Raw genomic sequence first — 16,835 nt, forward strand, 5'->3', positions numbered from 1 at the left:
TTCCTTTGCATCTCGTTGATTTTTTGAGATGCACAATTTTGATTCTCTTCTAGTTTCCCATTGGGGATACTGTGAAGATATTTTCACTGTGAGTACAGTGGGTGTTACACCTAATATCCCCAAATTATGGAAAACTACTTTGAATGGATACCCATTTGACACAGGTCACAAGAAAACAAGCAAACTCACTGCCGTCAAGTTGCTTCTGAAACGTAGCCATCATATGAAGGAACGTCCCCTGTGGGCTTCCAAGACTCTGAACCTTTATAGGAGTAGAAAGCTTCACTTTTCTCCTGGTGAGCAGCTTACTGGTTTTGAACTGCTGACCTTGGCTTTGCAGCCCAACTAGTCACACACTGTGCTACCAGAACTCCTACCAACCTCATTAGCAGAAAATAACTTTATTATTATCTATAATTCCATCCCGCTTTTGTTGTTGCTACAAATTGTATCTTCATATGTGAGTCATTTTGTTTTAATGCTTTAAATGGGCCAGCATTCTCTTTCTCTGTATACCTCATCATTTCTTTTTTTAACTGCGAAAATCAGAATCTCCCCCTTTCTCAGAATTCTTTTGTCCTTCTTTCCCTCCCTCCCTTCACCCTTTCCTCTTTCTTGCTCCCTCCCTCTCTTCTTTTCCTTTCTCCTATCTCCTTTCCTCCCTCCTGCCTTCTTCTCTTCTTCCCTCCATCTCTTCTTTCTTTCTTTCTTTCCTCTTTCTTTTCATTCTCCCTCTCCTCCCTCCTATTGAAGGTAGTAAGATCTATTGGTTTATTTACTTTTCCAAACTCTTTCCGCACAGACTGATAACCTGATGTTTTAGTTCCTTAGCATCTCAGTTCGTTTGACTTGTGTCCAGGTATTGTTCTCATTGAAATTGCCTCAAACATCAAGAGTTTAAAAGAAAAAGAGAACGATAGGAAATATGGTTCCTGCTGGTCTTTTCTGGGCATGGGTCTTGTTCTGAGCAAGTATGCAGCTTTCTGAACTCTCTGGTAGGCAATGGTCCTTCGAAATGCATGTACTCCTGCATCTCAAAAGCAAAGCACAACAAAAAGAAAAATACTCTCCGCTCAGTTTTTTCATCTTGCTAGCATAGAGTTGCCAGGGTCCCCGATGCTCAGCGTGAGTGAGGTCAGCAGTTGGAAACCACTGGCCATTCCACAGGAGAATGACGAGACTTTCTACTGTCGTGAACAGTTGCCATCTCGGAAACCCATGGGGACAGTTCTAGTCTGTCCTATAGGGAGGGTCACAATGAGTTAGAATTGATTCAGTGATGGTAACTTTTATCAGTCGCCATCTAGTGAACCCCAACTCGTGGTGACCCCAGGTGTGCGGAGTCAAACTGCTCCATGGGGCCTTCCAGGGTGTCACTTTTCAGAAGCAGTAGTCTTGGCTGTCTTGCTAGATGACTATTGGTGGAGTTGAACTTCCAGCCTTATACTAGTCATCAGAATTTAGCAGCTTCAGAGGGCTCCTGATTTAGCCACTTGAATCGGTGGCATGCCTACATCTCTTTCTCTCTCTCTCTCTGACCTCAGGCAGTTACAGGCACTCTGTAAAGCAACACAGTTCAATATGGCTGTGTCTACCAAGTCTTCATCCTGCTACTGATATGGTGAAACAGGCAAACAACAATTCTGTATAAGCGCAGTCAGCTCCTTTCAAACGAGACACACAGGTGGAGATTTAAGCTGTCTTGGAAGGCTGCCCCTGCAAACCCTTTACTGGGTCAAGGTGAGAGAGAACAACATGGCCATCAAAGACAACACAGCTTTGCTACAATTTTCTGGACTTTTCCTTTCTTGAGTCAGCATTGGCTTGGTTTTCTATGAACCTTGGACTATGAACCAACCAGCATTCTGGAAAAGTTAAACAGAAATGTTAGAATTAGGATAAGGTGGGAGGAAAGACCGAGGTTACAGGCTAGTTCTTTCTAGTTGTAAGGCATTTTACGAACCTCACACCTTCGATAGCCTTCATTGATTACACTAACCCTGAGGAACACATGTAGGTATTGTTACCTTAAGTGAAGATATTGAGACTCAAACTAAATTGACAAAATTGATAGGGCCAATGCGCATGCCTTGTCTGCCAGTTTGTCATACTGGGATGGCTTGTGTGTTGCTGTGATTCTGGAGGCTCTGTCACTGGTGTTTCAAATGCCAGCAGAGTCGGAGTGAGTAGGTTTCACCAGAGCTTCCAGCCTAAGACAGACAAGGAAGACTGCCCATTGTCCATTTGGGAGGTAGCAGCACTGAAAACATTGTACATTCCTTCAAACATTGTCAAATACTCATGGCCTAATGAAAGGAAGAAGGCAACTGTTAGAAACAGTATCGGAGGATGGTCCTGCAGGTCCGAGGGACCTCACCATGTGACTGAAGAGGAGCTGCTTTCTTGGAATGGAGTCACCCATGATGATGTGGATGGAGTAAAGCCTGTGAGACTGGAACCTTCTGGATCTTCATTTGCTGATGAGGCATGACTCACAGTAAACAAAAGAACTGCAGAAATCTGCTAGTGATCAGAACTTGGTATGTGTCAAGTATACATTTAGATAAGTTGGAAGTGGTAAAAGATTAAATGGAATGCATTAAGATCAATATCTTAGGCCTTACTGAGTGAAATTGACTGATATTCGCTATTTTGAATCAGAAACCACATGATTTTCTATGCTGGATATAACATAATCAAGAAGAATGGCATGGTATTCATAGTAAAAAATGATATTGCAAAATCAATCTTGAAGTACAATGCTGTTGTGATAGGATTACATCTATCTACCTTCAAGGAACTCCAATCAATATAACTGCTATTCAAATGTATGCACCAACCACAAAAGCTGGTGATGAAGAAACTGAAGAATTCTACCATCTACTTCTGTTAGAAAGTGATCAAGCATGCAATCAAGGTGCATTCATAATTACCGGCGAGTGGAATATAAAAGTTGGAAACAAAGTGAAAGGAATAGTTGTTGGAAAATACTGCCTTGGTAATAGAAATGATGCTGGAGATGGCATGATAGAAATTTACATGACCAAGACTTGTTCATAACAAATACCATGTTTTTAGCAACATGACTGGTGACATGGACTTCTCCAGATGAAACACACAGAAATCAAATTGGCTACATCTGTGGGAAGAGATGATGGAGAAGCTCAATATCAGCACTTGAAACCAGGCCGGGGCTGACTGTGGAACCTAAAATCAATTGGTCATATGGTCAAGTTTAGATTGAAGCTGAAGAAAATGAGAACAGGTCTACGAGAGCCAAAATATGACTTTGAGTCTACCCCACCTGAATTTTGAGAACATTTCAAGAACTGAAGATGGATGCATTGAACACTCGTACAGAAGACTTGACGAGCGGTGGGGGAACAAACATGAAGACCAGCATTCATAAAGAAGGCAAAAGAGCATTAAAAAGACAAGAAAGATAGAAAAGATAAAAGTGGATGTCAGAAGATGCCAGAAGATGTGAGAAAAGCAAAAGGGAAGAACACACTCAGCATATCTTAAACTGAAAGAACTAAAGAAAAAACTCAAGCCTTGAAATGCAATATTCAAAGTTTCTATCGGCAAAATATTAAATGAAACATTGAAAGAAGATGGAAAGACTGTACAGAGTCACTGTACAAAGAAAGAACTGGTCAATACGCCACCGTTTTAGCATATGAGCGAAAATAAAGTTTGAGCTACACTGAAAGAATTGCCAAAAGCAAGGCTTCAGGAATTGAATGACTAGCGATCAAAACATTTCAGTAAGCTGATGAAGCGCTGGAAGCACTTACTCATCTCTGCCGGGAAATTTGCTACCCGGTCAACTAAGTGGAAAGATTCAGATTTGTACCCGTTCCAAAGAAACATGACCCAAGAGAATGCTCCGGTTATTGCACAATATCTTTGATAGCACATGAAAGTATAATTTTACAGAAGCTCGCCCAACAATGGTTGCAGCAGTCCATTGACAGGGAGCTGCCAAAAGGTCAGGCCACATTCGGAAGGTGACATGGAACAAGGGATTTCATTGCCGCTATCAGATGGCCTGTGGCCAAAGGCAGAGAACACCAAACAGCTGTTTATTTGTGTTTTATTGACACTGTCAAGGCATTTGACTGTATGGATCATAAGAAACTATGGATAACCTTGAGAAGAAAGGAATTTCAGAAAACGTCACGGTGCTCACATGGACCTTGTACGTGGATTAAGAGGCAGTGTGCGGATGGAGTAAGAGAATAGTACATGGTGTGAAATCAGGGAAAATGTGTAACAGCGTTGTACCGTATTTATTCGAATCTGTATCCTGAACAAAGCATCAGAGAAGCTGGATTATATGAAGAAGAATGTGGCATCAGGATTGGAGGAAGGCTGTGAGATGCAGATGGTACAACCTTGCTTGCTGAAAGGGAAGAGCACCTGGAGCACTTGCAGATGAAGATTATTGATTGTGACCTTCAGAAAGAATTACAACTCATTGTGAAGAAGACCAAAATCCTTGCAATTGGACCAATAGGTAGTATCATGATAAATGTAGAAAAGGTGGAAGCTGTCAAGGATTTGTCTTTCTTGGACCCACAATCAATGCTCACGGAAACAGCAGTCAAGAGATGCACAGACATGCTGCATTAGGTAAATCTGTTGCACAAGACCTCTTCAGAGTATTGAAAAACAGAGATGTTACTTTGAGGACTAAGGTGCACCTGTGCCAAGCCATGATATTTTCCATTGCTTCATATGAATGTGAATGTTGAACAGTGAAAAAGGAAGACAGAAGAAGAATCAGTGCATCTGAATTGTGCTGCTGGAGAATACCGAAAGTAGCATAGACTGCTGAAAGGTCAAACTAATCTGCTGGAAGAAGTAAGGTTGGAGAGTTCCTTAGGGACAAGAAGGGCAAGTCTTTGTCCCACATACTTTGAACATATTGTCAGGAGAGGCTCGTCCCTAGAGAAGGACGTCATGCTTGGTAAAGTGGAGGCACGGTGGAAAGGAGGAAGGCCCCTGACAAGGTGAATTGACAGTGTGGCTGCAGCAATGGGCTCCAGCATAGGAACAATTGTGAGGCTGGTGCAGGACTGCACAGTGTTTTGCTCTGTTGCGCAGACGGTGACTATGGGGCAGAACCAGCTCAATGACACCTAACAACAACGACAACAACAACGAGAAAATGTCTAATCCAGGATTGGAGCTTTGAATCTCACGATCCTTTCCAAATATTCCGGTGCTTACTTCAAATTGAATGTGTAACTGAGGCTTCAGGCCACAGCACAAAAACGGAGGTCTTCTTCCAACCTTGAAAAACAATAAAAACATGCGTACCAAGTGTGTTGTTGGGGATGTCAAAGTGATTCCCACTCATAGGGGCCCTTTTAAAAAGGTAGAGTTCCCCCGTCTGGGTCACATGGTTGGAATCTCAGTAAGAGCAGGCTGCCATATCTTTTCTTCCACTGAGTAACTCGTGGGTTTGAATGGCCTGCCATTAGCAGACCGATGCTTAACCCCCTGTGCCACTTGTTATATTTATACTCAGTTGGGCTAATTATTTTTATAGCAAAGTAATTGTACGCTTTCCTTTAGGGTCACTGTAGCTCAGGATTGACACGATGGCAGTAGGTTGTGGAGTTCGTATTCATTCTTCATGTGGTGGAAAGTGTGATGCTCACAAATCACTTAGAATCTGAATGAAAGGATTATGAAAATCATCAAAGCAAACACTATCTTTCTTACATTAGATACTGGAGCATCTTTAAGTATTTCTGTGGTTGAAGAAAAATGGGGAGCAGAGAGGAGGGAAGTGAAGTCCCTAAAATACCATTTCCATCTTTGATCTTTGTTGTGATAGAAAGTCTACCTCCAAGATTATACTCAATTTCCAAAATTTGTTGGCCATTCCATGCATTGCCTTTGGGCCATTTTAAATGCTTGCTCCACTCTTTTGTATCCGGTTCCTCCTGCCATTTCTTAGCTGTGGTTGTCCTAAGATTGTTCACTGGGGTGGTTTCCAGCTGGAATTCAGAATGCATCTGCCTTGTCATCCTAGCCTGGGAATGCCGTGAGTCTTTCTGAATTTGCATTCTTTAGATTATAATTTGATTCTGGGCCTCTTAAATCCTTACTCATTTCAGATCCAGGATCTGAAGACATTTCCCCCGTGTGGCAACCATATTGAGCCTATTGCTCTATGAAGACCTAAGGTATCTGTCAGTTTTCATAACTGAATTATGCTGTTCCAGGAATTATACCAAGACTTAGACTCTGGCCCATGAATAATTTGGACAGCTTCTTTACTGGTAATGCCTAAGGACTCAGCATCTATTGGCCTGTCTTTTTACAAAACACATTTATTGGTCTATTTGTGAGTTTTCTGATATGTTGATATATTCTTACTTATTAGTTCTCCAAACTAGGACTAAAGTTTTGACCTCTGTTTGTTAACTTTAATGAATCACATTGCATATTCTTATTCTGGAGTATAATTAGACAAGTTTAAATAAGTGTATTAAGCCTCTGAAAATACTTAAGGTTAAAGCACCATTTGAAGTACCCCTTTATTAGGTGTTGGAATATTGCTGACTCCATTTTTCCCCCCTTTATCTTTCTTCAGCAGACTTGGTATATTTTCATGATTAATTATATTAGGTAAGTTTCATGATTCAGTGAAATTGTAATAACATTTTAGATACACAATCATTTATCACCCAAGCAGAGAGGCAGCTCTTTCTTTCTCTAGTTTATACTTTATAAACTTCATATAAAACCTAACTTGATAATCTTTCAAGTTCAAGTACCTTGGGATATGCAATTGGATTTATTTGGGATAAGAAGATGAACTCATATCATCTAGGCTATGATTATTGGGATCACATTATCCACACTGAAAATAAGAATTCTCAGTGTAATAAATGATCATTCTTTGATTGGTGAATATTTTTACATTTTATCATCTTTATGGAAATGAGTCATTTAATGTAAAATGAAGAATAAGCCATAAATTTGACAAAATTTCATTTAAATATTTGCCTATTGTCATCTTGTCTTTTCCTTTTCTAAATATTTGCGATAAATATATAAAGCAAGTGCCACATAGACTAGGTTAAAACACACAAAACAACTAGACACAATTAAATATCCTTACTACCTTATGTGCACTTAAACATGCATATACTTGTTGGGTTGGTTGAGAATTTATTTGATGATGTTGTGATCGAACTTTATAAAACTCTTTAGAAGTGTCAGCTTATTTATTTATTTAAAGGATTAAAATAAGATACACGGCTCATAGTTTTAATGCCAGGAGACAATCTAGAGGTGAAGTGTGTATACAGTCAACAGAACAACACTCAATGAAGCAGAGTGAGAGCCTCCCTCCCAGTCACTTGTCCCCCAGAGCAGCTGGAGGCAGCCCAGCCTGTGCCAGCTCCCAGCGTGAGGCTGATCAAAACTCCTGTCAGCATTGACTTTGCTGTTTCAGGGAGATTTTTCCCAATGAAATGTTCCTTCTACAGTTTCTTTGGGCAGGAGAGATGGTGAGCAAGAAGGAAGAGAGACTAAACCTCAGATGCATCAACAACTCCTTGAGCTGGGTAGAGGAGAAAAAACTTGATCTTACACCCTCCCATCTCAAGTGAAAGAGATCATTTAGTATAAAACAAAAAACCCCAATATCAGAAGTAATGGAGTTTCCTCTGCCCTTGTCTCAAAACAGCATGATGTGGTTGTGAACAGCTCTGAACTTTGAGACAGAAGGTCTGGTCTCTGGGCTGGCTTCTTCAAGACATCATCTTGGGATCTTCAGGCACATAGTCTACCTATCCATGTTTCTATCTGTAAACCTGAGATATAAAAATCACGTACTGTTTTCCTTATAGAAACTTATGTGGGAAACTGTGAACAGTACTCAGTGTTAAATGTCATGCGTTTTTTTCTTAATGGAGTTTATATTGTGGAGGAATTCCAATTCTCACTATGAGATGTGAGATGAAACTGCTTTCAATCCCCCAAAACAAGCACTTGCAGTAGGCAAGGTTCCTATAGTCGCGCCTGGGGGTAATGTGAAGGAGTTGACAGAGCGTGACTGTGAGAGCCTAACTGACTTAGTTTGAAATCCCAACTCTATCATTTACTTGTTATGTAATCTTAAACGATTTCTTTAAACTCTATGGGATTCAGTTGCCTTGCCTATAAAGTTACTATAATGACCCTGTCACGGCATTGTGGCAAGGGGGAAGAGATGTGACAGGTCTCTACACACTGCCTGCCAGTGCATTGTCATTAATTTTCACATCCACTGCACATACCCCTGTGGAATGATACATTTGAGCACACATGATATTGGCCTTACTAGTGTGAAACATATGAGACCTTTGATCTGATATCTGACTTTTGTTATTTGAGTGTTTTGTTTTTCTTTAAACATTTTTTTATTGTGAATTAGGTGGGGGTTTTACATTCTATATCATCAATTGCATATTTAATAGTTTGAACTACTCTTCAAAACCCCCTTAGTCTACCCTACTCTTCCTCCATCTTTGATTTATTTTGTAGATGACTACCTTCCCTTTCACCCAAGTTCATACTTGTCAACCCTCTGTCCTACTGATTCATCTTCCCTACCTTGTCCTTCCTCCCACTGGTGACCTACAAAGTATGAAATATTTTGTCTTTTTCCACCTCTTTTCTTTAAAATCATGGTCCTGTACAATAGTTCTCCTTTTGTGATCGACTCGTTTCACTCAGCATGCTATTCTTCAGTTTGATCCATGTCACAAGGTACGTCATGGCTTTGTTAATGTTTGTCAGCAATACATAACATTCCATTATGGGTGTGTGCTGAAGTTTCTTTATCCATTCTTCTACTGATGGGAATTGAGGGTTTTTCCATCTTTTTGCTATTGTGAACAGTGCTGTCATTACTATAGGTGTACATATATTTGTTCATGCTATCAGTCTTACTTCTTTAGGCTGTATAGCAAACAGAAGGATTGCAGGATCATTTGAAACTTCTATTCCCATTTATCGGAGGTATTGTTCCTGCAGCAGTGTATGAGGGTCCCAATCTCTCCACACCCTCTCCAGCACCTCTGTTTTCCCTTTTGTTTTCTAATTTGGGTGTCACGGTCAACACAAGGTGGTATCTCATCACAGACTGGATTTGCAGCTCCCATTCTTTGGGTTTTCAACGTGAACAAAGCATATACAAATGAAATTACATGAACATTGCAAAGAGACATAAAAAATAGGATACTAAAACAAACCAACAAAAAGCATTACTGTGCTTCAGTGAGAAAGAAGCAATTCCCTACTGAGGAGTCACTTTTTGGAGGGGCTCAAGTGGGAAGAGAACGCTTTGAAAATGATGATGGCGGCCTATGTGAAAATGTGCTTGACACATTGGATGAATGTATGGATTGTGATAAAAGATGGAGGAGCCCCCAATAAAAGTATTTTTAAAAAGAAAGAAAGGAAACAGGATGAAAGTCATTTGAATATAATAGAAAATGCATCTCCAACGGGACATGAGCAAAAGATCAGAAATGGGGGCGTGTTCTTCTTCTCTGTTAATTTCATTGGCAGAGGCCCCAGCTTCCTTCTGCACAAAACAGTGCCGTGTACTATAAGGCCCTGGACAGCATTGTCGTTGCTCTAAATAGTTCTAGAAATCTAGATTGCTGAAAATGTGTCTGAAGCTTTGCCTTGGGTGAATTCAAACTAAAAGAAGAGGTTTGGGGCCAGTCACTGGGTACAGAGAGGAGGTGAAGTTCAACATGAATGAATAATAGTATTTCTAGCCTCACACCTGACTCTCTGAAATGCAGCCTTGTTAGCAGCTACCTCCTCCTCAGGTGCTGCTTCATGGGCATTCATCGAAGCAATTACACAGCATCTAGCACATTCTATCATCTCATCTGTCCAGTGGTTACAAGTTGGGCTGCTAGCCACAAGGTCAGCTGTTCGAAACCACCAGCCACTCCATGAGAGAAAGGCAAGACTGTCTACTTCCATAAAAGCCTTGGAAACCCACAAGCAGTTCTACCTTATCCTATTGGGTCACTATGCTTTGGAATCCATTTGATGACCATGAGTTTGGGTTTTTTGTTTTGTTTTGTTTCCATAAATTAAACTATCCTCAAAGCCATGGAAGAAACAGACCTGTATTCAAATGCTTACTATCCATCTCAATAATACCTGAAAATCATGATAGGGGTATAGAAGGTGTTGTGGAAGCAGAGAGAGAAGAGTGGATGATAGTATAAGGCTTTACCGAAAAAGAAGTGCAGAGACAGGCATAGACGGATATCTGTCCTATAGACAGATACTTTTACTGAGTAACATACCATGTGTCTAAAAGTAATAATTGATTAATTATGAAGGGGTTTCTAAAAGTTTGTGGAAAATGAAATTAAAAATAGTGGGACTCTTCCACAAACTTTTGGAAGCTCCTTCATATTTTTATAAAATGTGAATAAAATGCATGTAAAACACCTTTTTCTAGGGAGACATTTATAATATACACATTTTTTTTTGACAACTGTGATGATGGGGGCTTCACAGATTTTGTGGGAAATTGAAATTAAAAGATAAGGGCACCCTCTCAGAAGCTCAGGAAGAAGGAAGAAGGAAGGAGGGAAGGAAAGGGAGGGACAGAGGAAGGAAGACACCTGGAGAGAGAGAAAGGGGACATGGGAGAGGGAGGGAAGGACGGAGAGAGGCGAGCCCAAAGGAAGGAAGTCACTTAGCTCACTTTCAGTCACCTAGACCCTTAGTTCAGGGAAAAGGCCCCTCTGGAGCTTTGGAAGATCCTAGTCTGCTTATTTGTCGGGAATGATTTGAGAAATTGGCTGCATGCTCTCCGGGTGCCCTGGAGACCATGCAGCTTTACTGTCTGTGCCTGTGGTGTGATTTACCTGTGCAATGGCCTCTGTGTGTACTTCCATGGGCTCTGACAGTAGGTGACTAGGCATTATACTTTATAGGCTGTACCACATCATGGGGGGCGGGATATGCGGGAACCTGAAGATGAACAGGAATCTGAAGTTAATATTTATCTCCTTTAATAATCAGCTGGTTTTGGAAAATTTCCTTGTGTCCTCTCTGAAGATGAACTACTTTAAAAAGAGCTATTGTAAACATTCTTCTTTGTATTCCATTTTTCTGGGTTTCCATAGAGTCTCCTGGGACTATACTAAATATTTGAAGATACCAGTGACTAAGAATATGCTGACACCATTGATTCTTGGAGCACTGCAATAAGAACTGGCACAGTAAGTTTCCCTCCAGTGAATTACTCTAAAGTCTTTCAAAATATTTAACTAATTCTGCTAACAGGTTATGAGTCCAGTTATTCTCTGGTAGAGAATTAAAGTTACACCAGTGTGTTACAGCAATGCAATACTCTTATTAATTGTTTATGACAACAATAGAATTAAACTCCCTCATAAAAATTAAGTTGGAAGTAGCCTGCATACCCAAGTTCATCATGTTGCTCTTCATCATCTCACTCGCTGTCACCATAATATACATATATACATATGTATCTGTATGTAAAGACACTGAGTTTAGCACTTTGCAAATATTCTGTTTCATAATCTGTGGTTCTTTTACAGCCATACATACACACAGTTATAAAGTACACGAACTTCTCACTTATCAATCTGGTTAGGGTCCAAAGACCAAGCACATATTCGAAAATTTGTGTTATATGAAAATGGAGGATGATCAGATCAGATCAAACCTAAAGGATGACTACATCATTATATAACCCAGATAGTGCATCATTGTATAACTGAAAAATTACATCATTGCATAGCTGCCAAATTACAAGTAGATCATTACACAATTGCCAAATCCTTATCATTATAGAACTCCCAACGTATATCATTACAACTGTCAAACCACTGAGAATCATGGCCCACTCAAGTTAACGCACAACTTTAACCATCAGAGTCAGCATGATTCTCCCCTCACACTTGGACATTTCTTCTGCCAGGCAATATATCATTAGTGTGCCAAACAGGGAGCAGTATTTTTATGATTGTTTTAAGTGCAAAAGGTCAGAGAATGAGATCGTCAATAAGTGAGGAGAAGGTCACATATTTTAGTCTAAGTCATCTCAATTAGTAGTGCCAGACAGTCAGCTGTACATGACCTTCTGAATGAAAGTCTGGGGCTTACCCACTGGGCTACGACACCTCTCATTTTCAAGAAAACTAGGGTAGCAGGGACATTATAATCGGCAATAACTTAATTGATAAAATGAAAACATAAACACTGAAAACCAGTCAATAACAGTCTTAAATCCCTTACTTATACTTTTATGTGGTAGTGTAAGATAGGAACAAATTAGACATAGCTATATTCATTGTTTGGTAAGTTAAAATTGTTACCTAAATATTTTCTTAATAAATATATAGAACAGCTATGCCCTGATCTTCACAAGATGTACTTTGTATTTATATATTAGGGTTGGAGTTACATTCAACAAATTTTAGTTTAAGAACAAATATCCACTTCATCATAAGCCAGGGATTTCAAAATGCTGCTTATACATACGAAATGCCAGTTAGCATCTATAGATGGGAAGTCCATTCAGTAAATAGATAAATTGAATTAATTCAGCAAATTAATGAATTAGAAATCTGATGAGTTAGACTGCATTGTGAGAGGTAATTCAATTATCTAATACTTTTTGGATTAACTATAGAAATAGAAACTAATTGGGTTCCTGCTGTGAAACACTGAAATGTATGAAATTAATATACGAATGTGGAAATACACAAAGCTCCTTCTAATTTAATAATGGTCATTTATGACTTTAATTAAGCCAGCTATTGTAACCAATAGGAAATGATTGACCTTGTATTTATGCACAGCTTTGCTGTGTTCTAGATTGGAGATAGCTTTTTATTTCTGACTGTGCCAAACATTTACGACGCATTTATTACAGGCTTTTGTGTTTAGGAGGCTGATGGTGATCATTGTTTATCTCTGTGTGTACCATAGTAACTCTGAAGTCTAGTAGATGTCCAATTGTATTTGTCGTACTATTCTCTTGGACAGACCTGTATCTGTGGTCAGACTGTTGTTTGTCATGGTGACCTCTGTGATCAGAGATTCTGGTTGTCATGGTGACCTCGGTGATCAGAGATGCTGGTTGTCATCCTGTCACATTCCCAGGTTCCCCAAAGCACTTGGTCAAACCCAGCCACAAATCCTATACCACAACCGTGGACATTCCTATGCCTTCTCACCTACGTCCTTCTAGGTTTGCCTCTGAGTTGCTCTACATGAATTCAGATACTTTTAAGTCCACTTCCACTCTCTACTTCCCTTGTGTTCCTCTGTACCACTCTGGAAGTGATTTAAGGAGCTCCGCTGGTGTTGTTAAAGACAAGTTTGGTTGCTAACTGCAAGGTCAGCATTTCAAAAGCACCAGGTGCTCCGTGGAAGAAAGTTGAAACTTTCTACTTCTGTTAAGATTTACAGTCTCGGATCCCACAGAAGCAGTTCTACTCTGTCCTCCTAGAGTAGTAGTTCTCAACCTTCCTAATGCTGTGACCCTTTAATACAGTTCCTCATGTAATGGTGACCCCCCAACCATAAAGTTATTTTTGTTGACACTTCATAACTGGAATTTTGCTACTGTGATGAATTGGTGACCCCTGTGAGAGACAGGGTGAGAACCGCTGTCTTATAGGGTCACTGTGGGTCAGAATTTACTCGACAGTGAGATTGGCTTGGGTTTGGAAGTCGTTTGAGGGTTGGGTTCTTCTGTAAGACAGAGTGGTGTAGACAGGTTGGGGATGGAAAATTGTCTGGTTTGGGACACGGAAACATCCCTAAGTGGTGAATATGGCATTTAAAAAAATATCATCTAAAATGCACTATACCAGAAAAATTGTTCATCTAAAATTCGATAATTCAAAGACAAGAAGTTTCTGATTCATAGAGGTCAACGACTTGTGTGCAGATAAGTGCTGCATTTAACCAAAAGGGGTTCTCTGTGGCTGCTCCTTACCAGAGTGGATGCTGCAGAAAGTTTGTACTTTCTGGCCAGTAATTTCTCTTTTTTCATCTTGTCTTTATTCTTCTCTGATATGTCCTATTACAAAGGTAATTATTTTTTCCAGCTTCACACTGCAAACGTACATAGTAATTCATTAAACTCAAAGAACTCCAGAGGTTAAGGCAAGGGAGGGACGACATAGGAGGCTTTGACACACCGTTCACACTGTCAGCTGGTAAATGCCATCCACATAGCCCTCTTTCAGTGGGTTTCTCAAAGAAGGATGTGTAGGTAGTTAGTCTTGTCATGCTCATCCCAGAGAGTCTCAGTCGGACCTAGGAGAACTGCTCCATAGGTTTTCTATTTCTGCCAATCTCTAGGAGAGCAGATTGCCTCTATTCCCCCACCTACACCCCACCCCACACACAGAACAGCAATGTAGCTTTGAACTATTAACTGCTCACCTGGTAGTAAGCAATTCAATTCAATACTTAACTTATTGTGCCACCTGGGCTTTGCAGTGGGTGGTGATGTGGTAAGAAAATGAGAGAGACCATGTTTGACGGATACAGTCTTTTGAAGTTCACAGTAAAGCTCATGACTTGAGTGGGTGGAGGACTCACTCGCTCTATTGATGAATCTCGATTATTTTCACTTCTGAAGGTAACACATGCTCAAGAGAATAATCATTCAGAAAGGCTTCTCCTTGTGTATTCTCCCTGTAAATGTTGAAAAGCCAATATGTACAGAACTGTTTAGCAAAATGCCACCATGAGGTTCATAGTTTGTAATTTTAAGAAACAACAACCTGGAGCTTCTGTAACTCATAAATTATGCAAAAGGGCTTTTGAGTAAGATTGAAAAATAGGATGAAAATACACACTCCTAAGCAGGGAAAATATTGCTTGACATTTTTAATAATATTGAAACATCAGACCTCAATGGGGCAAAATGAAAACACATTTGCATGTCAAAGAACAGGTTTCTTTTCATTTGCTTAGGTTTTGTGGAGGGGGGGGTAGGGTTCCTGTTTCTCATGGAACAATATCAAAGTTATGAAAAAAACAATGAATGTCTACATGGTCGAGCAGAGGTTTGAAACAGCTCCTTTTCTGAGCAGACTGCGGAAGGGGCGAAGTCTGGAGAAAGACATCGTTTCTCCTTTGCTTCCTTGCTGCAGGACTCTGCATTTCAGAAGGCAAAAGGTCCCAATTACTGGCCAGGTGACATTGGCTTAATGTGTACTCTCCTGGCTTAAATCTGTTTCCTGTCAGACCTGGTTCATGTTTACCTTGTAGTTATAGTTTTGGTTGTCACTGATAATCAACTACTAAGGTTTAATGGTTCATGTTTACACATCCATTGCTTTTCATTCCTTTTTGTAGAAAAGAGCAGGTAAGTCAAGACTGTTTTATAGTGAAATTGAGTTCCACAAGTTAAGATTTTAGAGCCAAAGCAACACGTCTTTAGATGATTGTTTTTTCTCTTAAAAATCTTTAAGAATATTAATAAATAACAACAGCCAAAATTTTCCATTATAATCCTTAAAAATGTTAGTCATTTTTATTCCATGACTTAGTTTCATTGATCCCTTGGTAAATTGAATTGTATCCTTTGATGGCTGGCGAATAGCAGTACAGGAACAGCATATATATTCTTTAGTTTTTCTTTTTAATTAATGTTGCAATTCTTTCTTGTTTGAGAAAAGACGATTAGAGACACTAATAGATATTTACAACATTATTTTAATTTTTCCAGAAAGCACTAGGAGGCCAGCAGCTAAGTGATTTCAGTTGGTTGTAATGATGTCTCAGAGAGAAGTGAGATATTTCAGAGCTTACCGTTCACAGATAAATATTTCCTCCCTGACTCATATTTGGTTGGACTGACCTTTAGCGTGCAGAGGAGATGCTTGAAATCGATGGTGAGGCTATGCTGGGTGTGCACTCTCTTTGTCTGAGTTTGCGCTCTTGACTGTTACCCCTTCTATGGTGGATAGTGTCCAGGAAAGGGACGGAGTGTACCCTCTTAAATTCTGTGACCAAGTGCCTGACACCTAGTAGGAGCTGATACACTTGAGAGAATAGTAAGTGTGCACAAGAACGATGAATTGCAATGATGGCTACATCTGGTTGCTTTGAAGCACTAATGTTGATTTGCCTGTGTAAAAAATTGTCTCTCTCCCGGTTACATGAGTTATCATTACAAAAATAGGTGTATGTGAGTGTGTGTGTACATTTCCATTTTTTAAGACTAGCTGGAAATACAGTTACAAATAATACCAGCAAGGTGCCTATGATTATAGAACTGAAAAGAGAATAAGCAAACAAATAGACAAATAGGTAATTAAAACAATTTCAGATATTAGAAAATGCTCTGACAAAGATCCATGACCATGCAAGGGGAGTGCACTAACGGTTCTATTTTGGGTAGAGTGGTCAGGGTAATCTTCTCTGAGGAGGTTACAGGTGTTTGTGGCTTACCTGATATCCCCAATGTTGCCAAGCCCATCCCTGGAGGGAGGCTGACAATAGGGTAAGTTCCAAAGGAATGTTATTGATGCCATTTCTGGTTATGGCATGGTAATTAAATGACAAAACTATAATGCTTTATCTATATACCATTTCAAAATAGAATTCTCAGAGAACCATTTTTAAAACTTTTTATTGTGAATGAGTTGAAGGTTTACAGAGCAGATTATCAATTTTATATATTTTTTAATTTAATCATTTTATTGGGGCTCATACAATTCATCACAATACATAGATCAATTGTGTAAAGCACACTCATACATTTGTTGCCCTCATCATTCCCAAAATTCGCTTTC

The sequence above is a fragment of the Echinops telfairi genome, unplaced genomic scaffold (assembly GCF_000313985.2).
Source record: "Echinops telfairi isolate 266 unplaced genomic scaffold, ASM31398v2 ScPeMD7_70;HRSCAF=299, whole genome shotgun sequence".
Taxonomy (NCBI): Eukaryota; Metazoa; Chordata; class Mammalia; order Afrosoricida; family Tenrecidae; genus Echinops; species Echinops telfairi.